Genomic DNA, 18,915 nt, shown 5'->3' on the forward strand with positions numbered 1-18,915 from the left:
ACACACACCAACAGGTTACATTTACTGCAAACAAAGAGTAGAGTTGGCAGGTTTGTACACGTTGATTTGTTGGTGACTTGCTAACTAAGAATTAGTGACATGTAAGTAAGACAGCTGTGCAATTTTTGCCAAGGCAGGCTTTTTTTCCCCTTTGGTTGAGCTATTCCAGCAGCTTTGCCTTGCCTCCAGACATTGTGCTAATCTAGGCTAACACATTCCTGTCCTGTCACTGTACTGAATGCACAGATTACATTGGTATCAGTCTTTGTTGGTTTGACTGCAAATGATAAGTGTATTTCTTGTAAGTATAATCTTGGTGGTGCTTTTGTGTCAAATAGGATTCACCTGTCTCTGACCTGTGAATAGTATCCTTAGTAACATCCATGTTGTAAGTGTGACAGGGATCTTTGTAGCATACTCTCCGAAAGATGGTAAGAGACTTGACTGATGGTTTTAACATTTATTGCTGCTCCACAAAACCAGCTCCATAAACCAACATGAGAACTGACAAAATAAAGAAAACAAAGCAATTACATTTCAGTTTCATCATCTCTTCTGTTTTCCATTTTTGTCCATAGTCATATCACCTCCCTAATCAACTCAACACTGTACCAAGCAACACACCGCCACCTAAAACCAAACCACCAAACAGGCGGGCAAAGGAATTAGCACATTTTTAGACACAAATCATCAAGTAATAAAATTATCACCACTAGCACAACACACACCCACCTTGTGCCTCCTCGGGGGGTTGCCAAACTACAATCAGCCTTCAACATTTTTGACATTGCGTTGCCGTTTCTGTTTTATTGCTTTATTTTCCTTTGCTTACATTAAACTTTTACCATTTTACCGTTAGCTCTCTCTTCTAATCAGGAAGGCAGGAGGTGCGCGTTTTTTTATAATAAAATCTCACCATTTAAAAACGGAACCATTATATCAAAAAACAGGCAAAAATATACATACTGTATAAAAGCAAATGAAATGACCTTAGATGAAACTCTTCTCTAGAGCCAAAATACAAATCATGTAATGTAAGCACAGGGAAATCATGTCCAGAATGCATCTAAAGACGATAATTAGTTTTCATTAATCTACAAACAATGAAAGCTGCCCTCTGGTGGACAACATGAGAAACAGCAAGCTCAAAAAACAAAATAGGTTTGCTACAATCTTCCAGAAAGCTCAGATTAATAAGACCTACTGTTTTACAATATGGAAGTATTTTAAAACACATTGGTGTTGTTCAAGGTAATTTAATGTCAGTGTAATGGTTTTAGTGTCATATTGTCAATTTGTGGTATTTTAACCTCAACACATCCATTTCATGTGACAGGAATGCAGCATAAGATATCTTAAAGTTCATATGTATAGCTGTTTCATCAAAACGAATATTTAAAGAAAAAAAAATCATCCATACAACATCTAGAAAGGCGTAGAATTAAAGTCTATATTTTCCTGAAAAAAATAATCACAGTAGAGAAATAATTAGGGACCTTGGCTGAAAGCAGAGGTCCCTATTTTTTCTGGTACATTTATTACTATTATTATTATTATTATCATTATTATTATTCTTTATTAGGGACCGTGGCTGAAGGGCCATAGGAATGTCGTTGAAAGATCAAACCAAAACTGGCTTGCTCGTCTCATCGAGACCTATGAATCACATGCTGACAGCCCTAACCTAAATCCAACAGGAAGTGAGCTATTTGGCCTTTCAAAGTAAGATTTCACCTCAAAAATGCTCTTTTTTTTTCAAAAAAATATCTTATATATCTTCTCCTACACCATTTATCGTATTGGTTTCAAACACCACACATTACAGGCCAACTCCTGCTCAACAGATCTTCTGTATAACTTTGTCATTACTCGAACGGTTTGTATTTTATTGGCTCTTAAAGGGGCAATAAGCGAAATCGTTTCACCGCTAGGTTCATTGTTGTGCACTGCCTATAGAGCAAAACTGGTGGTCTGATGCTGGTCTGTGCTGGTGTGATTTTGGTCTGATGCTGGTCTGATGCTGGACCATGCTGGTCTATGCTGGTGTGATTTTGGTCTGATGCTGATCTATGCTGGTGTGATGCTGGTGAACCAGCATGGTGTTGCTGGATTACCATTTTTGCTCATTACTTTGGAGATATTTATGCAGCCAGTACTTATGGTCATTGTAGTTATAACTTTTTCTTTCTAAATCCAAAATAACTGACATACAAGAGAACTGAAACAGAAATTAGGCTAGCAATGTCAATGACTTATTCAAGGGAAGTAAATACATTTATTTTAATTACTTAACAACACATACTACTGCCTCCACTGTCTTACTCTTAAACATTAACATCTGAATTAGTTTTATAATATAGCCCACTCAACAATCACAGGAAGTATTTGATAGCATCTCCATCATGGCAATATGCAATATGCATATTCAATATTCACATTAATACAATTATGTGTCATACATCTTACTACCCAACATGTGAGATAAATCCATGCTGCCTAAAGCCTCTCTTGTCGGTCAGTCTTCAATCATTGTAAGACAGAAACAAATTACATTAACAGTGTTGCTACAGTTATCAATCAGATAGTACATTCCTGTAACTTTGTAGCTTTGTAAACAAAATTCATCATTGACAGTTCCCATTGACAGGCCACTTTACATTGGATGTGAAGTTTAGGTATATCACTGCGTAGTGTAAGTGGTTATTTTGAATATATCTTGTTCTAAAAGTAAAAATTGCTTTCATTTTCTGCACATGTATTGCTCGGTGACTTGGCAGATGGCGCATGAAACTCCCTTGCTTGAATCATCAATACAAAAGGTGAAAATCTGTTGATTTTAAAATACAATTCAAGCAGACAAAAAAAAACTTCAGAATACTTTAATATTCAAAAAATAAGTCCTTGGATACAGTTCTTTTGTTTTAAATCTATTACAGACATTTCCCTCATCTCTAAAGTTACAAGAAACAGCTTCAGAAAATTACACTTATTAATTAATTAATTTTTTATCAGTGATCGGTAAAATGAAACCCCAATACCGATAATCAGCAAAATGCTGGATATTGGTATAATCAGTCAGGCCAATAATCGATTCCTACATGAGTACATCTTATCGAGGAGGTGGTAGTGGTGGTCATGTGAAGTAATGGAGGTATTGTGAAATAAAAAACACATTTGGGTGGTCTAACCTACTCTGCTAGTTAGTTCATAAGTCCAGCTTTCAAACAATACAGGGTTAAAAATATACTGGGTGCGCTGGCAGGACGATTTTTTTAAGGGACAAATTTTGCTTCTCAAGGGTGAGGAATGATGGCTTAAAAAGATTCAAGAGCTTTATTTTCATCTCACCTGGGGCCCGTTTCAGAAAGGAGGTTCAACAAACTCTGAGTCTAAACCTGAACTCTGAGCTGAGTTACCCTCAGATGGGAAACTCTGGGTTACCGGTTTCAGAACAGCTGATTTGAGTTAGTTCAGTCGACTCTGAGTAGGTTCACTCTGAGTTAAGCCGACAATAAAAAGCCATCATCAATGGAGCTCTGATTCCACAATTCACCATGGCAACAGGTAAATAAAAGATAGTGCCTCCATTTTAATCCAGTGGATGTAGAGATATTAATGCATGTGTATGCAGAGGCATGCATTTGTCACATTTATCTTTAAAATACAGAGCCTGGGTCAGGGCAAGGAAAGTGTCAATAAGTTAACAATAAAGTTTTATTCAGTGTTGTCCATTTATTCATGGTTTACCAGACTTACATTTCCTTAATGATAATAAAGTGGTGGAATCTGACTGTGTATCAGGCTGCAGCTACATAACATTTTAAATATATTTGTTCAGATTTAATCTGTCGGGGAAAAAACACAGGAGGCAGCAACTGAAACATACGGTTGAAAATATATAGGCTATAGATCAAAGACATAGAGACATGACTGTAAACTCACAGTCTGACCCAGTAATAATGTGTTTGGTTTTTGCGCTTGAAAAGACGTTGAGGTTAAAATACAGTAGATTTTAAAATGTTGGACATCTATTTGTATCTTGACTCAACAGCATTCAGTGACTTTATTTCAGCTACAAATGTAGTAAATTTAAAGACACTTTTCTCCCTTGGTCTGCTGTCAGCAGGAGCGGGGATTTCAGCACCATGGACAGTGCGCGTAAAAAGACCTGACAAGCGTCTCCTTTAAATGTGTTTGCTGCTAGAGAAATTATACATAATAAATGAAGACAGTGACATATTTTCAATAAAAAACAATGAGTTAAACGTTCATTTCAAGCTTTTGTAGTATAGCGAATTTTGGAATTGTGCGAGTGACAGAGAGCGGGCGGCAGTGTTTGATGCAGGAAACTCGATATGGACATGAAAATCAATTTCGGAGTAGGGGGGTTTCGGAATGGAGGGCTGTCCCCTGTTGGAACATTGTGTGCGCACAGCCCTTCACCACCTGGATCCTAAAATAAACACCAGTTTTATTACATAATCATGCTTCTGTGTTGCGACATTCAAATAACAAGAATTGCGGTTTAATACTCTTAATTATAACAGCCAGCTTATTGAAAAATGACTGACTTATATTTATCTCTTTCATATCATTAATGCATAGATCTATGCTTTTGATGTGATATGCAGCCTGCCTGACTACATACAGAGGTCCTGGACCTGCTGCACTCAGAGGTGGAGCGGCATTTTGATCAGGAGGGACTCTGCGTAGCTGCAGGGCGAGAGCAGGCATTTCTTGAGGCGGCTCAGGGGAAACAAGTGGATGTGGGTTCCCTGGAACTGACCCCCTTTCCTAGCCTGGTTCCAGACCATATACCCCGCCCACTCAACTGAGTGGGCTTGCATTACAGGTATGGCATACTTCAATGAATTTGCGATTTATCTTGTCCAAACGATGGACAGAGCAATGAACGCCGGGGGTCTAGCTATTAGCCAATCAGCGCCACGCTGATGTCAAGCTGTACGCCGGTGGGTAACTGGTGAGGATAGCAACAATGGTGACCGCTACAGATCCTACAGACCACATTAACGATGCTATCAAGGTATTTCGCCACTACTCGCGTTAATGGAGGACCAAATTGAGGAAGCTGCTAAACTGGATTTAACGGCGATGCAGCTGGGCGTGCACAACGACGGACACATTTTAAACGGGCAATGCTCGCTTGTTTTCGGCACTCCCGAGGCATGGATACTAATGACGTCAGATTCTGGGTGAGTCGATGATCTCTACTGATTGGTTAGGGAAAAATCAAATTCCCTCCCCCTTGTAAATCGCCTTCAATGGAAGCCATGTCAGACTGAAGGTTCTGGGAGCTTCAGTCTGACACTCAGGCTACCCCTTTCCATGAAAGCGGCTTAGGTCAGGCCCAAAAAATCCAGCCTGACTCGGCCCGAGCCCGTGCACGTTATGTCCGGGACCAGCCGGCCCATCCAATTAACTGTAATTATGGGCCTGGGCCCGATTTAAACACGACATTTTTCAATAAGCTGGCTGTTAATTAAGAGTATTAAACCCTAGTTCTTGTTATTTGAATGGCGCAACACAGAAGCACGATTATGTAATAAAACAGGTGTTTATTTTAGGATCCAGGTGGTGAAGGGCTGTGCGCACACAATGTTCCAACAGGGGACAGCCCTCCATTCCGAAATCCCCACACCGAAATTGATTTTCATGTCCATATCAAGTTTCCTGCATCAAACACTGCCGCCCGCTCTCTGTCACTCGCACAATTCCAAAATTCGCTATACTACAAAAGCCTGAAATGAACGTTCAACTGATTGTTTTTATTGAAAATATGTCACTGTCTTCATTTATTAGGCTATGCATAATTTCTCTAGCAGCGAACACATTTAAAGGAGACACTTGTCAGGTCTTTATACGCGCGCTGTCCGTGGTGCTGAAATCCCTGCTCCTGCTGACAGCAGACCGAGGGAGAAAAAAAAAGACATTTCTTTGCTCTGTGCTTTCAGAAAATAGTCCCACTGTGTTTGCAGGGCATATCAGGCTGTGTGATTATGTACAAAGATTGGTTAACGCATTGGAACAATTTCATCCAATTGCGGACATTTAACATGGTAAACTAATTTCAGTTCAACATGGTCATTTGCTTAGAGGTTTCAGCTGAAGCATAATGAGTGTTATATGTCATTAAGATGAAGTATTTGCTTGTTTTGTGGTTAATTATCGATGATCTGTTTGACCCCATCATGCGGTCCGAAGTCCGAACCCAGAAAGGGTTATATTGTTCCTTAAATGGCTTGATTTAGTTATCAAAGTTTCATTTTCTTAACAAAACATTCTAGTTCTCTTATAACTGCATGTTATTATGAAATAACTTCAAATCAAATCCTTAATCACTGACAAGTGTGCATGCTTCCCCCGCCCCTCCCAACAAAAATCCCCCCCTCCCCTCAGAAAATAGTTCCAACGTCCATGGACATTCATTCATTCATTCATTCATCTTCTAACCGCTTCATCCTCTTGAGGGTCGCGGGGGGGCTGGAGCCTATCCCAGCTGACATCGGGCGAGAGGCAGGGTACACCCTGGACAGGTCGCCAGACTATCGCAGGGCAGACACATAGAGACAAACAACCATTCACGCTCACATTCACACCTATGGACAATTTAGAGTTATCAATTAACCTAGTCCCTAATCTGCATGTCTTTGGACTGTGGGAGGAAGCCGGAGTGCCTGGAGAGAACCCACGCTGACACGGGGAGAACATGCAAACTCCACACAGAAGGGCTCCCACGCCCTTGCTGTATGGCGAGAGTGCTAACCACCACACCACAATGCCGCCCTCCATGGACATAAGACTAAAATATCCACAAGTGTTTTACAGTAATTGTTCTACCTGGAGATGATGTACAAGCTCACAGAGACCAGTGCGTCTTGTGTACTGGACTGGACAACAGCCGGCAGTCATCTAGTGGTCGCACTGTAGAGATTTATTAGGCTACATTATAATTCATTATTTGTTATTAGTGAGGATCTGTTACAACCCAGTATGTGTCTAGGGGTAAGGGAAGCAACATAAAACCAAACAATGAAGTGAATAAGGCAAACTGCCGTTTATTCATATACAAAATAAATAAACAATACAAGCTACGCTTTTGTAAAAAGCGGCACACAAAAAGAAAATCGCGCTCGCAGGCTCAGCAACACAACCCGGAAATCGGGCTTCACGAAAGGAGCCTTGGCAGTACATTACATTTAAACAAACTCAGGGAAGGGCTGTGGGTGACGGCAAACCATAAAACAAATAAAACAAAAACTCTGACCTGTCACCAACAAAATAAATACCCCGACTAACTTAACTAATGGTGGTGGAAGGCCACCCAGAATAACAAAACTTAAACAAATCTGTCTGTCTGTCTGCTCTATGACTTACCTCACAAACAAAACAACACTCAAACCGACACCCATAAAGCTAGTGTACCATACATCAAGCAATCTACGTGTGTGTACAAAGGATATGTGGCTAGGCTACAAAGCTAAATCCTAAAGCCCATAGATTCCCACATAGCACAACAACAACCACGAACAGATTACAGCAGCTGAAAACGCAAAACTGCTCAGGTTAAATCACAGCCGCCATTGCTCTTGACTCCGTGCACCTTTTAAAGGTTCAGACGAGGGGCCGGTGAAGTGGGGATTGGCCGGAACCGATGACGACAGCGAGGGGGCCGGCCGACCAGCAAGCGAGGGAACGCTGAACAGCAGCAGAGGAGAGCGGGCTGGAGGCGTGGTCCGCCGGGGATTCCCTCCAGAAGAGCAGACAATTAGACACACATATAAATGACTGACAAATGCTGGCCAAATAATTCCCATAATGACATGCACAGCACATTAAACACAGAAAATAAATGTACTAAGGTCCGGAGACCATAACAGGATCATTTTAGATGTTGCTTCCTGTTTATAGCCTTTACTATTTACAACATCAGCATATAGTTTGTATTCACAAAATACAGTTTGATATTCAAGCGGATGCGCTGGAAAACTTGGCAGAGAGCCAATACTGCCTGGCTGTGCTGTAATGTAACCTTGTCTATAAATAGTACACAGCCATGGTACTGACTCAGACAGTGACCTGTCTGAGCTTTCAGCGTGGGAAATAATTGTATATCGAGTGCACGTTTTAGTATCTCATGCGCTCGATTTAGCTTATCTCGTGCGCACTGGACAGTGGCACGCTGGAGACGGATTTGTTTGCCCACGGGTGGCTGCTGTGGCAGGGCCGCGTCGCCGCGTCCTTGATCTTCGGTTTTCCAGCAGACCGTTCGAGCAAGTCCAGCTTCTCTGTTGCTAACGCTGCTGCCGGGATACAGCTGAGGAGGAGCCGGCTGCTAATGCTATGTACCGGGACACTGCTAACGCTGCTGCCGGGATACAGCTGAGGAGGAGCCAGCTGCTAATGCTGTGTACTGGGACACTGCTAATGCTGCTGTCTTGATACAGCTGAGGAGGAGCCGGCTGCTAATGTTATGTACCGGGACACTGCTAATGCTGCTTGCCGTGCTGCTGTAGCTCAGTCGTAACTGTACCTGATGCTGAGACTCTACTGACTGTGTGACTGGTAGATGGTGGTGGGTGGCGCAACAGGCCAAAACACAAATTCAAAACATAAACATGATTTGCGGACTGTAAAAATGTTTTTAAATGCGAATATTCTGGCTGTACTATTGTTGTCGGTGAGATCAGTATGTTAAATATGAACATTATTCCTTAGTCCCTGTGACATATTAGGATGATTTTACGACTATTTGCTTTAGATTTCTTACATATAGCTCCTTTAACTGGATGTTTTATTCTGTTTCTGTGCACAACTTCCTGCCCGGCACAATCTGCTCTGTGCTGAATTGTTGCGTTGTGCTCCAGCGTCCGGCAAAAATAGAAGACCTGTGTATCTGTTGCGGAGGGCTCTGGGGCGCCGCAGCTGTGACAGAGCTGGAACGCAACACAGCCGTAGCCGGTGGAAGCACACACATTGATTAGAATTAAAATGTATTGGCTCCGCTGCCGTTCAGGAGCGCATATGAAACCCACATGCATCTGGGGGAATTTGGGGGTGAGACTCCTCACAACCACCTCAGTCTTTGGACAAAAGCAAAAATCCAGACGAACCACAATTGAGTGCTGTACAATAAAAAAAGAGAAATATTGTGACAATCCCAAAACATGCACAAGTAAATGAGTAAGAAAATAAAGCAGGGTGCCGGTGACTTAGTGGCAGAGCAGGCGCCCCATGTACAAGGCCGTTGCCACAGCGGCCCAGGTTCGACTCCAGCCTGAACCATGATGGTGGGACATTCTGTCACTTCACAGTTGTCCAAAACATGTGGTTTGTGCCAGGTGGACATAATTGCCAGCATTTTTTTCATTATTGCAAGAAATTCCAGTGACTCATTCACATGTCAAAAATGTGTTTTATTTGAAAGAAACATGCAATATTTACATCCAAAATAACAGAAAAATAGCAATAATATTATTCCTCACTATATGAAGTGACTGATAACAAGATCTGTATAATGGGTTGTAAAGGAATTCGTCAGGTTTTTATTTTGTAGACGCTTGATCTGTATTTACAGCGTGATGGGGTGACAGCACAATGATGTGTTTGGTATCATCGGAAAGCTCCAGTCCATGTGATATGCGTGGCATTTCTGTGCGACCCTGCATTCGCTAGTAATCCATCCAAGAGTAATGTGTCTGCAAAGCTGTATGAAAGCTTTGTTATACATAATTTTAGTGTAACTTTATCAATGTTTTTCCTTGTGAAAACATTACACTACAGCCAAGAGAAGAACAGGTGTGAATCTGGACGCACTTTGCGTCGTTCAGGCCCATAGGGTTAAACAAAACCTAGTCCACTTCCGCTGACAGTTTGGTTCATTTGGAGTGGTGTGAACGCTCATTCAAACACTGGTGCGGACTAAACGAGAAAACCCTGGTCTGCTTGATAACTGGGGGTCTTGGTTCACTTGCAAGTGAACCCTGGTGCGGTTGGCTTACAGTGGGAAATGGACTACCTACTTCACTACTACTAGTGAACCAAAGAGAGGAAGTGACATAGAGTGCAGTGCATATTGGGCAGAAAAGAAACAAAGCCAACAGCGTGTACCAGAGAAGTAGAGGAAAAAAAAAAGAAAAGAAAAAGTTGGAAAATGTCTCATGAGCGACGTGGAGTAGTGTGGAGGTGCAGGCACTTATTGATATATGGTCAGCGGACTATTGCGCCATTGTTTTTGTGGTGACCAAGCCGGCTGAGGGGGGTGGATTTCCGTTTTTTCGGTCCTGGCCAATCGATGAGCATATATTCGGCATTATTCGGCATTCCCCACCAAATCGAACCAACTCCCCTGGATTATCCTGGTGTGAATGCGCCCTATACTTGACCGGTAACCAGTGCAGGGACGCCTGAACAGGTGTGATGTAGTCATTTTTCTGGGTACCAGTTAGAATTCTAGAAGCAGCATTCTATGCATAACTGGCTTATTCCCGCGTACAGAGTATTGCAATAATCCAGTTGAGAGGAAATTAGGGCTTTTGCGATTATCTTCAAGTCACCGAATAGGAGGGCCAATTTAAATTTAGCAGTAGTTCTTAGAAAATGCAACCTTTAACAATGGTGGTTTTTTTTTTGTTTTTTTTTTCAACATTTTAAAGCTGAATCAAAGATGACACCAAGATGTCCTGGTAATGAAGGTTAGGCACCTGGGACCTTAGGTGGTTAGCTTTACCCCTGATAGATGTGGCCAAATAAGACCACATCTGTAATGGTAAATGGACCTGTATTTGTATAGCACTTTTCTAGTCATCTGACCACTCAAAGGACTTTTTACACTACGAGTCACAGTCACCCATTCACACACACATTCATACACTGGTGGCCGAGACTACCATACAAGGTGCCACCTGCTACTCATTTTTTTTTGTTGTTTTTTTAAGTCACTCACACACCGATGGAACAGCCATCGAGAGCAATTTGGGGTTCAGTATCTTGCTCAAGGATATTTCGGCATGCAGACAGGAGGAGCTGGGGATCGAACCACTGATCTTCCAATTGGTGGACGACCCGCCCTACTTCTGAGCCACAGCTGCCCGCATCTGTCTTACTATCATTTACTTGAACACACTTATTTGCCATCCAAGATTTTGCACCTTGTAGGCAGTCAAGGAGGGACCTAAATATGTTGTTATTATGGTGAAATTGCAGGAACTACAATGTTAAACACTTCTTTTAACAGGCATGGGGTAGGGTAGGGAACAAGTAAACGGCTTAGTATGTGAGACTGTCTTTAATTTGAGTGGGGGACTCAGGCTAACTTACTGAGGACCGCAGAGCAAGGAGGAATGACAGACGGGACTAGACAGAAAGTGGAGCAGCAGGTTGAATGTTGTGAATTTTACTTGTGACTAAATTTAGAAAGTAAATACAAGTTGTTATGGTTTGGCACCTGCAGGCAGAAGCAGCAGGGTTAAAGGAGAAGTCCAGTATTTTGCACTCTGAGCCCCATTTCTGGATTGTTTATGATGAATGATTAAGACCAAAATTTTGACGATTTGGCTTTCTATGGCCATGTGTTAAAACCACCCTAAACATTTGTTTTGAAAGCCATGAGATGTTTGGACATAAAAATCGTAGCAAACTGTGGTTTCCATCCATGTTTTCACCATTCATCTCGATTGTGGAACTATTTTTTCAGCTACCTCACACCCGTGTGTAAACTTCCGCTTGATCGTTCGTTTGACCCTGAAGTGTTATAAACTCCAGCCCATTTGATGGCGATAATGCTCCTTAACGTGGGTGTCGCCAACCGACAGAAAACCATTGCAATGTAATGGGACACAGAAAAGAAGCAGAAGAAGAAGGTTGGCATTGTGTTCAAAGGCATCGTACTGTGAAGGTTGTTTACAAGTGAGTAATAATGGGCAAGTTGTATGTGGTCAGCGACTGCAGGAGAATTCCTCCGAGAAGGAGTTGTCATCGACTTCCCTTCCTCCAGGAGTGCACTCAGCACTGTCGAGCCAGCACTTTCGAAGAGCTAAAAGACTACAATGACTACAACCTTGTTGTAAACAACCTCCTTTCCATTTCCGGTGGCGGATTACTACCAACGGACAATGAGGCTTCCTATGGAAAATCAATCGATTAGACAAAATGTCAAATACATCATCACGGAAACCACAGTTTGCTACAATTTTTATGTCAGAACATCAACGAACACCACTGACCACTCAGTGAGTTTCATGGCTTTGAAAACAAATGTTTAGGGTGGTTTTAGGACAGATTTACACATGGCCATAGACAGCTTTAGCCCCTTTTCCACTGCAGAAACTTTTCTCATTTACCCGGTCTTTTGAAAACCCTCTGCGCGTTTCCACCGAAAATCCCCAGGGAAAAAACTTTCCCTCAGCCCTAAGCTTTCCCTGAAAAAAGTACCTGGTAGGGGGGTAAGACTTTTCAGATTACCTGGAATTCTTGATGGGCGGGGCTGTTTGCAGAGGAACACTGACTGATGGGACACACACACTTGCAGCGCTCCGCACCTCCTGGCACGGGCAGCCGCTGCAAACTTTATTTAATTTCTACAGGCTCCACTTTGTTTGTGGTGAACAGCAGAGTGGTCACGGTGGAAACAAAGTGAAGATAACTTGAGTTGACGGCAGCTACACTCGTTACTGTAACTAACATTATCCCTTAGAGAGTAAGAGGCCAATACTTTATCAATACATGTGTTCAGCAAGCATGAACATGTAAACATGTAGACAGCAATATTCAGTATGCTCCGTCCACAGTCTCTCATACACCAACACTAACATTATGTCTTACACAAGGACAGCACGCTAGTTTGGCTGATAGTGAATTGTTACTAATAAGCTCAAATGACCGCTGTCTGTATGTAGACTAACTTAGTTTGACAGTTATCTTAAAATAAATAATTTAAACTTAGCTGCTGGCTGAGACAAACAGCCCCAACTCTCTGCACCAGCATGTAACCAGCCAAGCTGGCGGAGCCAAATACAAGGCACACGCAGAATCATCAATGTCAATATGCTAATTTGAATAAATCTTCTAGAACTTTGAGGTGTGGTGGAGACACAAACCACACAGATTACCAGGAAATATTTTACCCACATAAATAAATTCCTGGTAATAAAAGTTGGTGGTTGGTGAAAATGTTGGTGGAAAAGGGGCTATTATTAAAGTTACAATGTGTAATTTAAGTGGTTGTTTATTAGCAAATATCAACTATTGCTTTCATAAATATATATTTACTAAAGTGTAATGCAATTCACATACAAATGGAAGCTTTCTCATAGGCTTAGAATGATTTCTCTATATATACACAGGCAGGGCATGGTCTGCTGGAGGCTGCCCTCTTGTGTCGCCATATTTGAATACAGTGGCTGAAAGGGATATAAGCACTTCGCCTTTCGCGTTTACCTAGAACTTGCCGTCACTGGAGACGGTTAAGGTGAAGATCAATCCGGGGCGCTTCTGCATGAACCTACTTTGTACTTTTATGATTCTGTCGCACTTGAAATGGAGGACCACACATATGTTTTGCCCCGTAAGAGGGAAACCATGCCACCAAATAAAAGAAAAAGATCAGATAAGCGAGGACGGGCCAAAAGCGAGGGAATATCAGCATTGCTTATTCCAGGTGGAAAGAACTCCTGAAGGAGAAGGATTTCACAAGGGATGCTGGAGGTTGCCTGCTTTCTGCTAGACAGGTAATTCAATCTGATATCATTTTGGCTTCATGTTTGCAACTACTTTTCCCTCTCATCTAAGTTCGAGTGACCGCTATGTTTACGTGCTAACGTTATCCTAGCCTTGGCTAATGTTATCCCAGAGCTACAGCTAAATGGTTAGCCTAGCCTACAGCCTAATCTGTTGATTCCTCTCGCGCTGCTGCGAAGGCTGCCACCCTCTCCTCCTCCTTTTCCCTCTGGGTAGCCGAGACACACCTCTTCGCCTGGCCGTTCCTGCACTGCCTCTACCCCTTCACCTCCTTCTTCTCCCTGGTCTTCCTCCTCTCCCTCTCCCTCTTCCTCATCTCCCTGTGTCCTGTGGAAGAACACTCTGGAAACGCATATATTATAATTGTACCAACTTATATTTGCCGCACTGTGCTGTGACTGTCACATAAAACGTGTTATTTTAGCATTACTGTGCTAATGCTCATGTTACCAAAACAATTAGAAATAAAACACTCCTAACATATATCTCAGAGATAACCTATATCTCACTGGTAAGCTATAACATATCGTAACATGGTTTAGATTCCTAAATAAATATTCACCTCATCGGTAGATACTTCTGAAAAACTCAAAAAACTCTGCTGTCTGCGCAAGCCTTTTTGTCCTACGAGGCCACCGTCACTTACCCAATGGGAGGGGTGAGTGAGTGAGCGCGGGTGAGAGCTGCAATCTAGAATTTGACTGCTTATGTCCCTTTTTACACCCTGAGGCTTTAAGCCAGGCAGGGTAAAGCCAAATTCTCTGCAATCGTCAAAATTTTGTTCTTAACCACTCTATTTCATCATACACAACCCAGAAATGGGGCTCAAAGTGCAAAATACTGGACATCTCCTTTAAGGACTGTATTAATTGTGCCAAACAGTACTTTGGGAGAGTACAGATTTTTATAAAGAATATCAAATTCAGCTGGGAGACCCACATTGACAACCTGCGATTACATCAAAGACTGTACTTTTTACATTGGCTCAGGGTGTTTGGTGTCAATCAACAGGCTATGTTTTTGTTTTACCAGGCTGTATTAGAGAGTATTATCAGGTACGGGATGACAGCATGGTATGGTAACCTCTCTGTCCAGCTTAAGACCAAACTCTATCGTCTGGTACAGACTGCCATGAAGGTCATGGGAAGGAATCAATCAATCAATCAATTTCAATCAATTTTATTTATAAAGCCCAATATCACAAATCACAATTTGCCTCACAGGGCTTTACAGCATACAACATCCCTCTGTCCTTTGGACCCTCACAGCGGATAAGGAAAAACTCCCCCCAAAAAAACCCTTTAACGGGGGAAAAAAACGGTAGAAACCTCAGGAAGAGCAACTGAGGAGGGATCCCTCTTCCAGGACAGACAGATGTGCAATAGATATCATACAATTAACAGTAATCCGTATGACACAATGAGACAGAAAGAGAGAGAGAGAGAGAGAGAGAGAGAGAGAGAGAGAGATGCAGGACAGACCGTAATGACAGTAGCTTACAACAACATTAATGAAAGTAATACTATTATAGTTATAGTTCTGGCTACTGTGGTACAATATGTTGAAAGTATATATATGGCAACTCTTCCCTACAGGCCACCTTTGAGCAGTCTGTTCTTGTGCAGGCTCAGAGAGTTTTATCTGACCCATCAAACATCCTTTATCCTAAGTATGAACTTTTACCGTCTGGAAGACAATACAGAGTCCCCAGTTGCAAACTGAATAAAGGAAATGCTGAATGATGATATATTGTTGTATGTATTGTGTATTTATGTGTTATGTGTTTTTATTGTTTGTTGATTTTTTATGGAAGCAGGCAATGTGCACAGCACTTCAGTCAAATACAAATTTCCCTTTGGGGACAATAAAGTATATCGTATTGTATCAGAAAAGCAAAGCAATCTTACAACAACCAATAATATTTTAGACAAGAGTGTGCTTTCAACTTTGCATCAGCAGTTTGTGGTAGGCCCTGTTTCAACACAACAATGTCCCTGTGCATAAATCTAGGTCCATTAGCAGGGGCATAAATATAAACAGTGCAGGCACTGCGGTTGTATTTTGGACTATGGGGGGTGGGGCGGGGGGCAATGAGAGAGTGGACCCTCCAACAATGTGTTGGGTGGAGAATGGGCCATAACAGTGCCATTTGCCATATACACCTTTGTCATCTTTCTTTTCTTCTTTTTTTTTTTTTTGAAAATAGTAAATAACAAAATTCTAAGCTTATTCCAAGTAGAATATAAACAAATTTGTTAAATTTCTAATTTCCTTTGGAATTTTTTTGTCATATAAAGATATGCAGTGATGATTGTTGGGTAATATGTATGTTGATGTATCCGATGTCAAGTCCTTTTATATGTGATGAGACAATGGGTCTCATCCATGAAATGTTAGCAGAAGGAATTTGTGTGTAAACTGTTCGCAGACGGAAATTTACGTGCATGTCCGCGTTCATCAATATTTTAGTAGCTCCGATCTTTTCATAGCTACTAACAAAATCTACTCCTGCTCCTGACGACTTGTAGTGCTTGTGTAAATTTAGTAAAGCACATAAATATTGCTTGTCACTATTGGAAATTACAATTTTAATATTGCGCTCTGTTACGCACACAATACACAGATGCACAGATGCCTTTGAAACACGTAATCTAAACATGACAAAAATATTAAAAATATAACACATTTAGTTACATTAGCTGGTAATTAGCAGGTTTAAGATCCAGATTAGGTTCATGATTGTGAATTATCTATGTAAATCGACTCAATGGATTACATGTTCTTTCTACGTGTTGAATGATGATAATAAAAATATCCGGAAGGACAGCCGGATCACAGCCTCTTCAGCCTCGGTGCCTGGGTTCAGCACGGGCAGAGCAGCAGGTGGTGGAGCCATGAAGGAGCACGCACCAGCTGAAAGAATTATTTGAGACAACACGTTTTTGGGTTTTTTTGTGGCTTTTTGATCATTTGAATGAATAAATCTAATTTGAAAAATGTTTAATTTACATTGTATAAAACAGAGCTTTAAGCTATTAAGATTCAAATAATTTGAAGATGATGCATACAAAACTGCTGTAGGCTATATGTTATCCGTATCATTTGTTAAAATAAATGTTATATAGCTCTACATTCCGACAGCCGTCACTGATTTAGAGTTTATCCATTAGGCATTAAACATCTCTGGTTTCCCGTTCCCACTTCACTCAAAACCCCACAAATGAATCTTCTGTTTGTTTGGTGACCGCTGTATTTTTTTGTGTGTGCTTATGCTTTTCTTTGCCTCCAGTTTCATATCAAACCATTTACACTTCACCTCTGACATGGTCCTTTGTACTACAGAGACAACATTAACAGCATCTGTTACCTCCCTCCAGGCCTTCGCTTTGCCTGTTTTTTCTTAAGTCCACTTCACCCAAAATTATTTCGATCTCCGCTTCGGAAAAGTTCTTTTTTCTTTCTTTCTCTTTCTGTCTTTGCACCATGACTGACAGGTCGACAGGATGCACCTACACCTCCTTATATGGTGGTCATTGGCTATTCATGGGCGGGGATTTATGCTAATTGCTGATTACCGGGAGCGCGCTGTCACTTTACGATGGATTGGCATTCATGATCATACACACGTGTTTACGATCAAATCTGAGTTTCCTGAATCCGGAGTAGGTTTTTAGTAGAGTAGGCTTTTATGTGCAAATCTACACACAGATTTACTCACTTTTCATGAATGAGACCCAATACGTGCACAATAGCGTGCACTGGGGCCTGTCATAATATCATGGATTGTGGCCCGTTGCAACTACCTTATGCCACTGTCCACAAGGAAATGGTTTTCCTGTTTTGGTATAGAAGTTGACTGGCTTGCAGACAACCCTTACCTCAACCCCACCCAACACTTTTTGGATGAATCTACTCTCTCCATGTTGGGTTGAATAATTCAGACAAAAGGCAGCATTTTATGAAAATATTCTTCATTTTCTTTGCATCCTTTACTAGGCAAGGCAAGGCAAGGCAATTTTATTTATATAGCCATTCATACACAAGGCAATTCAATGTGCTTTACAAGGGAAATACGTTAAGATAAAACATTAAAGGAACAATAGATCATTAAAAACAAAAGCTAAAAGAAGAAAGAAGAAAACAGTGCAGAAAATGCATTTAAAAAGCAAATATAAAGCAAAAGCAACAGCAGACAAATATAAAAACAATAGCTATAGATTATCCTAACAATAAGTTACATATCTAGTTCACTGGTAAGCTGCAGTAAATAGTAATGTTTTAAGCCCTGATTTAAATGAGTTGACAGTTTCAGCTGACCTCAGAAATTCTGGAAGTTTGTTCCACAGGCGGGGAGCATAGAAACTAAAGGCTGCTTCACCTTGTTTGGTTTTGATCCTGGGAACACTGAGTAAACCTGTTCCAGATGATCTGAGGGGTCTGGATGCTTCATGACGTACAAGTATATCAGAGATGTATTTAGGCCCGAGACCATTTAGTGCTTTATAGACAAGTAACAAGATTTTAAAGTCTATCCTTTGATACACATGAAGCCAGTGCAGTGATTTAAGCACTGGTGTAATGTGCTCTACTCTCTTGGTGTTGGTGAGGACTCTGGCAGCAGCGTTCTGGACGAGCTGAAGTTGTCTGATTGATTGACTCAGGCCTGTGAAGACACCGTTACAATAGTCCAGCCTGCTGTTACAGTAGTCCAGCCTGCTGAAAATGAAAGAATTAACCAGTTTTTCTGTATCTTGTTTTGACAGAAATTCTTTTATTCTTGCTATGTTTTTAAGGTGGTAGTAGGCTGATTTAGTAATTGTCTTAATGTGACTATTGAAATTTAGGTCTGAGTCCAGAACTACACCAAGATTTCTGGCTTGATTTGTAGGTTTTAGTGTTATGGCATCAAGGTGAGCACTGACTATTGATCTTTGTTCTTTGGGGCCAAAAACAACTATCTCAGTTTTTTCTGTGTTTAGTTGTAGAAAATTCTGGCACATCCACGTATTGATTTCGTCAATGCACTTATTTAGTAGATATAGGGGACTGTAGTCATCTGGTAACACTGTTATGTAAAGTTGTGTGTCATCTAGTAACTTTCTGGAAATTACCCTGACATGTGTAGGATCTGTGTTAAATCTTAACAAGCAAAATAAATGA

The 18,915-nt window shown here is 41.3% G+C and overlaps 1 protein-coding gene across 1 annotated transcript in view; it reads left to right on the plus strand.

The window, feature by feature from the left end:
• Positions 1-18,915, plus strand: part of LOC125895868 (cadherin-2-like) — a 398,602-nt gene that overhangs the window by 183,288 nt on the left and 196,399 nt on the right. The window lies entirely within an intron of this gene.

The sequence above is a fragment of the Epinephelus fuscoguttatus genome, linkage group LG10 (assembly GCF_011397635.1).
Source record: "Epinephelus fuscoguttatus linkage group LG10, E.fuscoguttatus.final_Chr_v1".
In the NCBI taxonomy this organism is placed as follows: Eukaryota; Metazoa; Chordata; class Actinopteri; order Perciformes; family Serranidae; genus Epinephelus; species Epinephelus fuscoguttatus.